This window comes from Oncorhynchus gorbuscha, unplaced genomic scaffold (assembly GCF_021184085.1).
Source record: "Oncorhynchus gorbuscha isolate QuinsamMale2020 ecotype Even-year unplaced genomic scaffold, OgorEven_v1.0 Un_scaffold_2768, whole genome shotgun sequence".
Classification (NCBI taxonomy): domain Eukaryota; kingdom Metazoa; phylum Chordata; class Actinopteri; order Salmoniformes; family Salmonidae; genus Oncorhynchus; species Oncorhynchus gorbuscha.
Window position 1 is genome coordinate 36,719 of NW_025745141.1, and position 15,236 is coordinate 51,954.

Genomic DNA, 15,236 nt, shown 5'->3' on the forward strand with positions numbered 1-15,236 from the left:
GAGAGAGAGGGACAGAAGGAGAGAGAGGGACAGAAGGAGAGATGGAGAGACACTGTAAGACTCACCACAGAACCAAAAGAGAGAGAGACACAGACCCTTTCTCTCCATCCCCTCTCTCCTCCCTCCATAATTTCTCTCTCTCTCCTCCGGATCTGTAAAGAATTGTTCTCTAACGGAATGGGACTCTGAAAGTGAAGAGAGACGAGGTGAAAGAGGAGACGAGACTGGAGTGACTGCAGCAGGAAGAGAGGTGGAGGCTGTCTGAACCATGGAGGGAGAAAAGAGAGAAAGACATCATAAAAATATATGTAAAAAAAAGATTCACGTTTTCTATATTATATGGAGAGAAGTATTATACAGACTGGTATCTCTGTAGTACTACATTACAGACTGGTATCTCTGTAGTACTACATTACAGACTGGTATCTCTGTAGTACTACATTACAGACTGGTATCTCTGTAGTACTACATTACAGACTGGTATGTCTACAGTACTACATTACAGACTGGTATCTCTGTAGTACTACATTACAGACTGGTATCTCTGTAGTACTACATTACAGACTGGTATCTCTGTAGTACTACATTACAGACTGGTATCTCTGTAGTACTACATTACAGACTGGTATGTCTGTAGTACTACATTACAGACTGGTATGTCTACAGTACTACATTACAGACTGGTATCTCTGTAGTACTACATTACAGACTGGTATCTCTGTAGTACTACATTACAGACTGGTATCTCTGCAGTACTATTATACAGACTGGTATCTCTGTAGTACTATTTACAGACTGGTATCTCTGCAGTACTATTTACAGACTGGTATCTCTATAGTACTATTTACAGACTGGTATCTCTGCAGTACTATTTACAGACTGGTATCTCTGCAGTACTACATTACAGACTGGTATCTCTGCAGTACTACATTACAGACTGGTATCTCTGTAGTACTACATTACAGACTGGTATCTCTGTAGTACTACATTACAGACTGGTATCTCTGTAGTACTATTTACAGACTGGTATCTCTGTAGTACTACATTACAGACTGGTATCTCTGTAGTACTACATTACAGACTGGTATCTCTGCAGTACTACATTACAGACTGGTATCTCTGTAGTACTACATTACAGACTGGTATCTCTGTAGTACTACATTACAGACTGGTATCCCTGTAGTACTACATTACAGACTGGTATCTCTGTAGTACTACATTACAGACTGGTATCTCTGCAGTACTATTATACAGACTGGTATCTCTGTAGTACTACATTACAGACTGGTATCTCTGCAGTACTATTTACAGACTGGTATCTCTGCAGTACTACATTACAGACTGGTATCTCTGTAGTACTACATTACAGACTGGTATCTCTGCAGTACTATTTACAGACTGGTATCTCTGCAGTACTATTATACAGACTGGTATCTCTGCAGTACTACATTACAGACTGGTATCTCTGTATTACTACATTACAGACTGGTATCTCTGCAGGACGACAGGCAGGTATCTCTGTAGTACTACATTACAGACTGGTATCTCTGCAGGACGACAGGCAGGTATCTCTGTAGTACTACATTACAGACTGGTATCTCTGTAGTACTACATTACAGACTGGTATCTCTGTAGTACTACATTACAGACTGGTATCTCTGCAGTACTACATTACAGTCTGGTATCTCTGTAGTACTACATTACAGACTGGTATCTCTGCAGTACTATTTACAGACTGGTATCTCTGTAGTACTACATTACAGACTGGTATCTCTGTAGTACTACATTACAGACTGGTATCTCTGTAGTACTATTTACAGACTGGTATCTCTGCAGTACTACATTACAGACTGGTATCCCTGCAGTACTACATTACAGACTGGTATCTCTGTAGTACTACATTACAGACTGGTATCTCTGTAGTACTACATTACAGACTGGTATCTCTGCAGTACAACATTACAGACTGGTATCTCTGTAGTACTACATTACAGACTGGTATCTCTGTAGTACTATTTACAGACTGGTATCTCTGCAGTACTACATTACAGACTGGTATCCCTGCAGTACTACATTACAGACTGGTATCTCTGTAGTACTACATTACAGACTGGTATCTCTGTAGTACTACATTACAGACTGGTATCTCTGCAGTACAACATTACAGACTGGTATCTCTGTAGTACTACATTACAGACTGGTATCTCTGTAGTACTACATTACAGACTGGTATCTCTGTAGTACTATTTACAGACTGGTATCTCTGTAGTACTACATTACAGACTGGTATCTCTGCAGTACTACATTACAGACTGGTATCTCTGTAGTACTACATTACAGACTGGTATCTCTGTAGTACTACATTACAGTCTGGTATCTCTGTAGTACTACATTACAGACTGGTATCTCTGCAGTACTATTTACAGACTGGTATCTCTGTAGCACTACATTACAGACTGGTATCTCTATAGTACTATTTACAGACTGGTATCTCTGCAGTACTACATTACAGACTGGTATCTCTGCAGTACTACATTACAGACCGGTATCTCTGCAGGACTACAGGCTGGTATCTCTGTAGTACTACATTACAGACTGGTATCTCTGTAGTACTACATTACAGACTGGTATCTCTGTAGTACTACATTACAGACTGGTATCTCTGTAGTACTACATTACAGACTGGTATCTCTATAGTACTACATTACAGACTGGTATCTCTGTAGTACTACATTACAGACTGGTATCTCTGCAGTACTACATTACAGACTGGTATCTCTGTAGTACTATTATACAGACTGGTATCTCTGCAGTACTACATTACAGACTGGTATCTCTGCAGTACTATTATACGTACTGGTGTCGCTGTAGTACTACATTACAGACTGGTATCTCTGTAGTACTACATTACAGACTGGTATCTCTGCAGTACTACATTACAGACTGGTATCTCTGTAGTACTACATTACAGACTGGTATCTCTGTAGTACTACATTACAGACTGGTATCTCTGTAGTACTACATTACAGACTGGTATCTCTGTAGTACTACATTACAGACTGGTATCTCTGTAGTACTACATTACAGACTGGTATCTCTGCAGTACTATTTACAGACTGGTATCTCTGCAGTACTATTTACAGACTGGTATCTCTGTAGTACTACAGGCTGGTATCTCTGTAGTACTTTTTACAGACTGGTATCTCTGTAGTACTACATTACAGACTGGTATCTCTGCAGTACTTTTTACAGACTGGTATCTCTGTAGTACTACATTACAGACTGGTATCTCTGTAGTACTACATTACAGACTGGTATCTCTGCAGTACTTTTTACAGACTGGTATCTCTGTAGTACTTTTTACAGACTGGTATCTCTGTAGTACTACATTACAGACTGGTATCTCTGCAGTACTTTTTACAGACTGGTATCTCTGTAGTACTACATTACAGACTGGTATCTCTGCAGTACTATTTACAGACTGGTATCTCTGTAGTACTACATTACAGACTGGTATGTCTACAGTACTATTTACAGTCTGGTATCTCTGTAGTACTTTTTACAGACTGGTATCTCTGCAGTACTATTTACAGACTGGTATCTCTGCAGTACTTTTTACAGACTGGTATCTCTGCAGTACTATTTACAGACTGGTATCTCTGCAGTACTATTTACAGACTGGTATCTCTGTAGTACTTTTTACAGACTGGTATCTCTGCAGTACTATTTACAGACTGGTATCTCTGCAGTACTATTTACAGACTGGTATCTCTGCAGTACTATTTACAGACTGGTATCTCTGTAGTACTACATTACAGACTGGTATCTCTATAGTACTACATTACAGACTGGTATCTCTGCAGTACTATTTACAGACTGGTATCTCTGCATCCTAAATGGCACCCTATTCCCTAGGGAGTGAGAGGTTAGAGAGAGAGCTAGAGAGGTTTTACACTACTACACTGCAGACTGGTAGGGAGTGCACTACTTTTGAAACTGCAGTCGAGTGTCAGTATATCAGACTATTTGAGACAGACTAGTACATTTATATTTCTATCAAACTAGAAATTACACTCATAGACCTTTTGTGATATAACGTGTGTGTGTGTGTGTGTGTGTGTGTGTGTGTGTGTGTGTGTGTGTGTGTGTGTGTGTGTGTGTGTGTGTGTGTGTGTGTGTGTGTGTGTGTGTGTGTGTGTGTGTGTGTGTGTGTGTGTGTGTGTGTGTGTGTGTGTGTGTGTGTGTGTGTGTGTGAGAGAGAGAGAATTAAGGAACAGAGAATGTGTATAGTTGTGCATTGACTTATTTATTCTATGTAGGTTGTTTTGTACATAGAGACATATCTGACTGTAATCAATCTATGGGGCTCAAATCACCTATTCAGGGCAAACACCTACCACTGGACTACACTACCCACAACCCCTGCTTTCTGTCAGGACTTGGGACCACACTACCCAGAACCCCCTGCTGTCTGTCAGGACTACACTACCCTCAAGCCCCTGCTGTCTGTCAGGACTATGGACTGTACTACCCACAACCCTCTGTTGTTAAGACTGGACTACACTACCAATAACCTGCTGTCTGTCAGGACTACACTACCCACAACCCCTTGCTGTGTATCAGGGCTGGACTCTACTACCCAGAGCCCCCTGCTGTCTGTCTGTCTGGACTGGACGCTAACCAGAGTTCCTCTATCCTGGAAGTCAACGGTGATACTGTCGGGTCGTCATGGCTACGGGTGTCCTGGGTGTGGTCGTCATGGTTACAGACTTGGTCCAGTGGGTTTAGGACATATCAGGATCTAAGAAAGGTCTGTCCATATCACACACACGTTTTTGTAGAGATGGAATGACAGTCTAGTATTATTGGGGATAAGACAGTTAACATCCCAAATGGCACCCCGTTCCCTTTATAGTGCACTACTTTAGACCAGGTCCCCATAGGGCTCAGTGCACTACGTAGGGAATAGGGTGCCATGTAGGACGTTTCCTCAGAGACCCCGTTTACCACTATATTTAATAATAATAATAATAATAATAATAATAATAATAATGTATTATCCTGTAACAGAGAGAAGTAATGAACTGTTTATTTCAGTAAATCAAATTGCTTGTTGTAAATAAGCTTTAAATTATTGAAATAAATTCTATAGAAAAGCCAGTGTTGGGTTCGTGTCTGATTGGTATTTTGGTATTTTTGGTATTTTATTAGGATCCCCATTAGCTGTTACATAGTACATAACATAGTACAGACCATCAATAGACAAGAACAGCTCAACTACATACATATTTTTTTTAAAGGCATATCCTACATATCAATACATCAACACAAACTATCTAGGTCCAATAGGGGAGAGGCGTTGTGCCGTGAGGTGTTGCTTTATCTGTTTTTTGAAACCAGGTTTGTTGTTTATTTGAGCAATATGAGATGGAAGGAAGTTCCATGCAATAAGGGCTCTATATAATACTGTATGCTTCCTTGAATGTGTTCTTTATTTGGGGACTGTGAAAAGACCCCTGGTGGCATGTCGGGGGGCATGTCAATAATCAAGATCAGACGAAACTAGAGCCTGCAGAATTGGCTTTTTGGAGTGTGGTGTCAAAAAAGCAGAGCATCTCTATATTACAGACAGACCTCTCCCCATCAATACATCAATACAACCATTGAATCTATATGTTTTGACATGAAAGTTTACAATCTAAGGTAACACCAAGTAATTTAGTCTCCTCAACTTGTTCAACAGTCACACCGTTCATTACCAGATTCAGAAGGAGTTATTTGTACCAAATACAATGCTTAGTTTTAGAGATGTTCAGGACCAGTTTATTACTGGCCACCCATTCCAAAACAGACTGCAACTCTTTGTTAAGGGTTTCAGTGACTTCATTAGCTGTGGTTGCTGATGCGTATATGGTTGAATCATCAGCATACATGGGCACACATGCTGTGTTTAATGCCAGTGGCAGGTCATCGGTAACAATAGAAAAGAGTAGAGGGCCTAGAGAGCTGCCCTGCGGTACACCACACTTTACATGTTTGACATTAGAGAAGCTTCCATTAAAGAAAACCCTTTGAGTTCTATTAGATAAATAGCTCGGAAAACACGATATGGCAGAGGTTGAAAAGCCATAACACATACGTTTTCTCAACAACTGGTTATGGACATCAAAGGCTGCACTGAAATCTAACAGTTCAGCTCCCAAACTTCTTATTATCAATTTCTTTCAACCAATCATCAGTCATTTGTGTCAGTGCAGTACATGTTGAGTGTACCTAACTGCCTGTGTATATTTGTTCCTAACTTCCTTGAAAAGTTGCATATCACGGGGCTATTCGATGCTAATGCAGTACGCCACAGGATGTTTTTGTGCTGATCAAGGGCAGACAGGTCTGGAGTGAACCAAGGGCTATATCTGTTCCTGGTTCTACATTTTTTGAATGGGGCATGCTTATTTAAGATGGTGAGGAAGGCACTTTTAAAGAATAGCCAGGCATCATCTACTGACGGGATAAGGTCAATGTCATTCCAGGATTCCCTCCTTCTTTTCTTAGTAGGATCCACGAGTATTTGGACAAAACACTTGAAGCTATCTTCTTGTTGTAACAACTGCTTGTAGGTCTCTTTTTGTTCATTTTAAAAGATGCTTCACGTGTGATAGAGAGACACCACTGTTTTCAACGGTACTCTCGCCAACTTTGGTCTTTGTCATGGTAGCTAGCAACGTAGGTTACTCCACGGGAAGATTGAAAACAACAAACAGCAAGGATCTAGACAGCCACAAACCCAGGACAAACCCAGCCACAATGGCTAACCGCGTCGCGGGCTGTGTTCAAGAGAACCCTGCTAGCTTGATATGCAGTTATTTAGCAGCTAGGCTAGCTGCGACGCCAAATAGTTCCTCAGACCTGGCTTTGGTCGGTAGGATCACTGGAAAGATACAAGCAGTCCCAGCAACTGATGCCAACTGTGTCACGGGATCCAAACTAAGAAGCTAGCTGGCTACCAAGATCCTTCCAATACACTTTCAAACAACAAACTTTTCAAACAAACAAAACCGAGCTCTTCCTTGTTCAGCGTTTAACAGGAAGTGACGTGAGCGATGCTAAACAGGAGAACTTTCCTTTTCAATCCAAATGGTGTCTGTAATAGTGATGGTCCAGAACCTACAGGACAGTAGATCTGCAGTAATAGTGATGGTCCAGAACCTACAGGACAGTAGATCTGCAGTAATAGTGATGGTCCAGAACCTACAGGACAGTAGATCTGCAGTAATAGTGATGGTCCAGAACCTACAGGACAGTAGATCTGCAGTAATAGTGATGGTCCAGAACCTACAGGACAGTAGATCTGCAGTAATAGTGATGGTCCAGAACCTACAGGACAGTAGATCTGCAGTAATAGTGATGGTCCAGAACCTACAGGACAGTAGATCTGCAGTAATAGTGATGGTCCAGAACCTACAGGACAGTAGATCTGCAGTAATAGTGATGGTCCAGAACCTACAGGACAGTAGGTCTGCAGGAAGAGGGATGGTCCAGAACCTACAGGACAGTAGATCTGCAGTAATAGTGATGGTCCTGAACCTACAGGACAGTAGATCTGCAGTAATAGTGATGGTCCAGAACCTACAGGACAGTAGATCTGCAGTAATAGTGATGGTCCAGGACCTACAGGACAGTAGATCTGCAGTAATAGTGATGGTCCAGAACCTACAGGACAGTAGATCTGCAGGAAGAGGGATGGTCCAGAACCTACAGGACAGTAGATCTGCAGGAAGAGGGATGGTCCAGAACCTACAGGACAGTAGATCTGCAGGAAGAGGGATGGTCCAGAACCTACAGGACAGTAGATCTCCAGGAAGAGGGATGGTCCAGAACCTACAGGACAGTAGATCTGCAGTAATAGTGATGGTCCAGAACCTAGAGGACAGTAGATCTGCAGTAATAGTGATGGTCCAGAACCTACAGGACAGTAGATCTGCAGGAAGAGGGTTGGACTGAAAACCTACAGGACAGTAGATCTGCAGGAAGAGGGTTGGACTGAAAACCTACAGGACAGTAGATCTGCAGGAAGAGGGTTGGACTGTAAACCTACAGGACAGTAGATCTCCAGGAAGAGGGTTGGGCTGTAAAACCTACAGGACAGTAGATCTCCAGGAAGAGGGTTGGGCTGTAAACCTACAGGACAGTAGATCTGCAGGAAGAGGGATGGTCCAGAACCTACAGGACAGTAGATCTCCAGGAAGAGGGTTGGACTGTAAACCTACAGGACAGTAGATCTCCAGGAAGAGGGTTGGGCTATAAGACCTACAGGACAGTAGATCTCCAAGAAGAGGGTTGGGCTGTAAACCTACAGGACAGTAGATCTGCAGGAAGAGGGTTGGACTGAAAACCTACAGGACAGTAGATCTCCAGGAAGAGGGTTGGGCTGTAAAACCTACAGGACAGTAGATCTCCAGGAAGAGGGTTGGGCTGTAAAACCTACAGGACAGTAGATCTCCAGGAAGAGGGTTGGGCTGTAAAACCTACAGGACAGTAGATCTCCAGGAAGAGGGTTGGACTGTAAACCTACAGGACAGTAGATCTCCAGGAAGAGGGTTGGACTGAAAACCTACAGGACAGTAGATCTCCAAGAAGAGGGTTGGACTGTAAACCTACAGGACAGTAGATCTCCAGGAAGAGGGTTGGACTGTAAAACCTACAGGACAGTAGATCTCCAGGAAGAGGGTTGGACTGTAAACCTACAGGAGAGTAGATCTCCAGGAAGAGGGTTGGGCTGTAAACCTACAGGACAGTAGATCTGCAGGAAGAGGGATGGTCCAGAACCTACAGGACAGTAGATCTCCAGGAAGAGGGTTGGACTGTAAACCTACAGGACAGTAGATCTCCAGGAAGAGGGTTGGGCTATAAGACCTACAGGACAGTAGATCTCCAAGAAGAGGGTTGGGCTGTAAACCTACAGGACAGTAGATCTGCAGGAAGAGGGTTGGACTGAACCTACAGGACAGTAGATCTCCAGGAAGAGGGTTGGGCTGTAAAACCTACAGGACAGTAGATCTCCAGGAAGAGGGTTGGGCTGTAAAACCTACAGGACAGTAGATCTCCAGGAAGAGGGTTGGGCTGTAAAACCTACAGGACAGTAGATCTCCAGGAAGAGGGTTGGACTGTAAAACCTACAGGACAGTAGATCTCCAGGAAGAGGGTTGGACTGAAAACCTACAGGACAGTAGATCTCCAAGAAGAGGGTTGGACTGTAAACCTACAGGACAGTAGATCTCCAGGAAGAGGGTTGGACTGTAAAACCTACAGGACAGTAGATCTCCAGGAAGAGGGTTGGACTGTAAACCTACAGGAGAGTAGATCTCCAGGAAGAGGGTTGGGCTGTAAACCTACAGGACAGTAGATCTGCAGGAAGAGGGATGGTCCAGAACCTACAGGACAGTAGATCTCCAGGAAGAGGGTTGGACTGTAAACCTACAGGACAGTAGATCTCCAGGAAGAGGGTTGGGCTATAAGACCTACAGGACAGTAGATCTCCAAGAAGAGGGTTGGGCTGTAAACCTACAGGACAGTAGATCTGCAGGAAGAGGGTTGGACTGAACCTACAGGACAGTAGATCTCCAGGAAGAGGGTTGGGCTGTAAAACCTACAGGACAGTAGATCTCCAGGAAGAGGGTTGGGCTGTAAAACCTACAGGACAGTAGATCTCCAGGAAGAGGGTTGGGCTGTAAAACCTACAGGACAGTAGATCTCCAGGAAGAGGGTTGGACTGTAAACCTACAGGACAGTAGATCTCCAGGAAGAGGGTTGGACTGAAAACCTACAGGACAGTAGATCTCCAAGAAGAGGGTTGGACTGTAAACCTACAGGACAGTAGATCTCCAGGAAGAGGGTTGGACTGTAAAACCTACAGGACAGTAGATCTCCAGGAAGAGGGTTGGACTGTAAACCTACAGGACAGTAGATCTCCAGGAAGAGGTTTGAGCAGCTCTAACCCAATACAATGCTGTCAGCTAATTCCTTGATGTGTAGTAATGTTGGAGGGTTTCAGCCTCAAGAGGGAGCTCTGACACAACCAGTGATGCAATAACTGAACTATCCCCTCTCTCTGTCTCTGTCTCTCTCTCTGTCTCTCTCTCTCTACTGTCTCTGTCTCTCTCTCTGTGTCTCTGTCTCTCTCTCTCTCTCTCTCTCTGTGTCTGTCTCTGTCTCTGTCTCTCTCTCTGTGTCTCTCTCTCTCTCTCTCTCTCTCTCGCTCTCTCTCTCTCTCTCTCTCTCTCTCTCTCTCTCTCTCTCTCTCTCTCTCTCTCTCTCTCTCTCTCTCTCTCTCTCTCTGTGTCTCTCTCTGTCTCTGTCTCTATCTCTCTCTCTCTCTGTGTCTGTCTCTGTCTCTGTCTCTCTCTCTCTCTCTCTCTCTCTGTGTCTGTCTCTGTCTCTCTCTCTGTGTGTCTCTCTCTCTCTCTCTGTCTCTCTCTCTGTCTCTCTCTCTGTCTCTCTCTCTCTCTCTCTCTCTCTCTCTCTCTCTCTCTCTCTCTCTCTACTCTCTCTCTCTATCTCTCTCTACAGTCTCTCTCTCTGTCTCTGTCTGTCTTTGTCTCTCTATCTCTCTCTCTCAATTCAATTTCAATTCAATTCCAGGGTCTTTATTATCATATGAAATATGTTTACATATGTGAAATAAATAAACAAAAGTGAAATAAATAATACAAATGAACAGTAGAAGTTCTAAAATAATAAAGACATTTCAAATGTCATATTATGTCTGTATACAGTGTTGTAACGATGTACAAATAGTTAAAGTACAAATGGGAAAATAAATCAACATAAATATGGGTTGTATTTACAACGGTGTTTGTTCTTCACTGGTTGCCCTTCTCTTGTGACTGTGCACAGCAGCAAGATCAAATATACTGTTTATGTTTTCCAAAGTTTACACCAAAACAAAGGTCTGTCCAGGAAGTTGTCTATGATTGAATTTGTTGTTCCCTAATTGTTGTTTGGTAGGTTTCTCCACTTCCCTTCCATATCAATAATCTCCTTTGGCTTTGATGCCTCATGATTGAGTATTGCTCTGTTTAAGTAGACTGTGATTTTGCTGTGGTCTGATAGGGGTGTCAGTGGACTGACTGAACGCTCTGAGAGACTCTGGGTTGAGGTCAGTGATAAGGTAGTCTACATTACTACTGCCAAGATATGAGCTATAGGTGTACCTACCATAGGAGTCCCCTGGAAGACTACCGTTGACTATGTACATACCCAGCGTGCGACAGGAGTTGTGACCTGTTTTTGTTGGTTATGTTGCCATAGTTGTCTAGGGGGGCATAAGGGGGAGGGAATGCTGTCACCTCCAGGTAGGTGTTTGTCCCCCTGTGTTCTGAGGGTGTCAGGTTCTTGTCCGGTTCTGCCATTTAGGTCGCCACAGACTAGTACATGTCCCTGGGCCTGGAAATGATTGATTTCCCCCTCCAGAATGGAGAAGCTATCATTATTAAGGTATGGTGATTCTAGTGGGGGGGGGGGTATAGGTAGCACACAGGAGGACATTTTTCTCTGTTGAGATCATTTCCTTTTGAATTTCAAGCCAAATGTAAAATGTTCCTGTTTTGATTAATGTAATAGAGTGAGTTAGGTCTGCTCTATACCAAATTAGCAAACCCCCTGAGTCCCTTCCCTGTTTCACTCCTGGTAGTGTGGTGGATGGGACAACCAGCTCTCTTCTAATCTAGAGGGCAACCAGTAGGTCCATCTCCTCTATACCACCCACCTGGTAGTGTGGTGGATGGGACTACCAGCTCTCTGTAACCTAGAAGGCAACCAGTGGGTCTGTCTCCTCTATACCACCCACCTGGTAGTGTGGTGGATGGGCCTACCAGCTCTCTGTAACCTAGAGGACAACCAGTGGGTCCATCTCCTCTATACCACCCACCTGGTAGTGTGGTGGATGGGACTACCAGCTCTCTGTAACCTAGAGGGCAACCAGTGGGTCCATCTCCTCTATACCACCCACCTGGTAGTGTGGTGGATGGGACTACCAGCTCTCTGTAACCTAGAGGACAACCAGTGGTTCCGTCTCCTCTATACCACCCACCTGGTAGTGTGGTGGATGGGACTACCAGCTCTCTGTAACCTAGAGGGCAACCAGTGGTTCCGTCTCCTCTATACCACCCACCTGGTAGTGTGGTGGATGGGACTACCAGCTCTCTGTAACCTAGAGGACAACCAGTGGTTCCGTCTCCTCTATACCACCCACCTGGTAGTGTGGTGGATGGGACTACCAGCTGTAACCTCTGTAACCTAGTGTGGTGGATGGGACTACCAGCTCTCTGTAACCTAGAGGACAACCAGTGGTTCTGTCTCCTCCTCTATACCAGGTTTCTTGTAGGATGACATTGTCTGTATTACCGATTTCTTTGAAGTCCAGATTCCTGCTCTTTAGGCCAAAGGCAGATGACCTCAGGCCTTGGATATTCCAGGATGAGATGGTGAAGGCTTTGTGTTCCATAAAGTGTCCAATGTTGTTGGTCGTGTGGTTTGGCCTCAGACCAGTAAGTGTGAGCAGAGCCTGCTGAGCATCTGGTAAATTCCATTGGCTTGGGCGAGTGTAAGAGTGGAGGTTGGGCCTGTTTGCCTGCTCACAGATTGGGCGTATGTGTGACTTCTATGTTGAGGCCCTCTTTGCGGGAGTGGGGGGCATGGGGTGGGCAGGAGGGGCATAGGTCTGATCTGAGGGGGCCTAAATGGGGTGTGGGCATGGTTGACTTGGGAGGGGTGTTGATTGGTTGGGGTGGGGTGTGTGGATGTGGCTGGTGGTGCTGTGGGCTGGATGTAGGTCCTCTCAGCGTGGGTCCTTTATGTGCAGGTCGGGGGGGGTGAGTGTCTCACTGGTCTGGGAGGGATGAGTATCTCGCTGGTCCGGCGGGGTGAGTGTTTCGCTGGTCTGGGAGGGGTGAGTGTCTCGTTGGTCTGGGAGGGGTGAGTGTTTTTTAATTTTTATTTATTTCACCTTTATTTAACCAGGTAGGCTAGTTGAGAACAAGTTCTCATTTGCAACTGCGACCTGGCCAAGATAAAGCAAAGCAGTGTGAACAGACAACACAGAGTTACACAATTTAAATGTAAGAGCTTTATTGGAATGGGAAGCATTGTTTACATTGCCAAAGCAAGTGAAATATATAATAAACAAAAGTGAAATAACAATAAAAACATTACACTCACAAAAAAAAGAATAAAGACATTAAAAATGTCATATTATCTACAAATAAATATAGGTTGTGTTTACAATGGTGTTTGTTCTTCACTGGTTGCCCTTTTCTCATGGCAACAGGTCACATATCTTGCTGCTGTGATTAAACACGGTGGTATTTCACCCAGTAGATATGGGATTTTATCAAAATTTGATTTGTTTTCAAATTCCTTATGGGTCTGTGTAATCTGAGGGAAATATCTGTCTCTCTCTTTCTGTCTTTCTCCATCTCTATCTCTCTCCCCATCTCTCTCTGTCATTGTCTGTCTCTCTCTCCATCTCTCTCTGTCTCTCTGTCGTTGTCTGTCTCTCTCTCCATCTCTCTCTGTCGTTCTCTGTCTCTCTCCCTATCTCTCTCTGTCTCTCTGTCGTTGTCTGTCTCTTTCCCCATCTCTCTCTGTCTCTCTGTCGTTATCTGTCTCTCTCCCCATCTCTCTCTGTCAATGTCTGTCTCTCTCCCTATCTCTCTCTGTCTCTCTGTCGTTATCTGTCTCTCTCCCTATCTCTCTCTGTCAATGTCTGTCTCTCTCCCTATCTCTCTCTGTCTCTCTGTCGTTGTCTGTCTCTCTCCCTATCTCTCTCTGTCAATGTCTGTCTCTCTCCCTATCTCTCTCTGTCTCTCTGTCGTTATCTGTCTCTCTCCCTATCTCTCTCTGTCAATGTCTGTCTCTCTCCCCATCTCTCTCTGTCATTATCTGTCTCTCTCTCCATCTCTCTGTCTCTCTGTCGTTGTCTGTCTCTCTCCCCATCTCTCTCTGTCTCTCTGTCGTTGTCTGTCTCTCTCCCCATCTCTCTCTGTCTCTCTGTCGTTGTCTGTCTCTCTCCCCATCTCTCTCTGTCGTTGTCTGTCTCTCTCCCCATCTCTCTCTGTCTCTCTGTCGTTGTCTGTCTCTCTCCCCATCTCTCTCTGTCGTTGTCTGTCTCTCTCCCCATCTCTCTCTGTCTCTCTGTCATTATCTGTCTCTCTCCCCATCTCTCTCTGTCGTTGTCTGTCTCTCTCCCCATCTCTCTCTGTCGTTGTCTGTCTCTCTCCCCATCTCTCTCTGTCTCTCTGTCGTTGTCTGTCTCTCTCCCCATCTCTCTCTGTCGTTGTCTGTCTCTCTCCCCATCTCTCTCTGTCTCTCTGTCGTTGTCTGTCTCTCTCCCCATCTCTCTCTGTCTCTCTGTCGTTGTCTGTCTCTCTCCCCATCTCTCTCTGTCGTTGTCTGTCTCTCTCCCCATCTCTCTCTGTCGTTCTCTGTCTCTCTCCCCATCTCTCTGCCGTTGTCTGTCTCTCTCCCCATCTCTCTGTCTCTCTGTCATTATCTGTCTCTCTCCCCATCTCTCTCTGTCTCTCTGTCGTTGTCTGTCTCTCTCCCCATCTCTCTCTGTCGTTGTCTGTCTCTCTCCCCATCTCTCTCTGTCTCTCTGTCATTATCTGTCTCTCTCCCCATCTCTCTCTGTCTCTCTGTCATTATCTGTCTCTCTCCCCATCTCTCTCTGTCGTTGTCTGTCTCTCTCCCCATCTCTCTCTGTCGTTGTCTGTCTCTCTCCCCATCTCTCTCTGTCGTTGTCTGTCTCTCTCCCCATCTCTCTCTGTCATTATCTGTCTCTCTCCCCATCTCTCTCTGTCGTTGTCTGTCTCTCTCCCCATCTCTCTCTGTCGTTGTCTGTCTCTCTCCCCATCTCTCTCTGTCTCTCTGTCATTATCTGTCTCTCTCCCCATCTCTCTCTGTCTCTCTGTCGTTGTCTGTCTCTCTCCCCATCTCTCTCTGTCTCTCTGTCATTATCTGTCTCTCTCCCCATCTCTCTCTGTCTCTCTGTCGTTGTCTGTCTCTCTCCCCATCTCTCTCTGTCTCTCTGTCATTATCTGTCTCTCTCCCCATCTCTCTCTGTCTCTCTGTCATTATCTGTCTCTCTCCCCATCTCTCTCTGTCTCTCTGTCATTATCTGTCTCTCTCCCCATCTCTCTCTGTCAATGTCTGTCTCTCTCCCCATCTCTCTCTGTCATTAT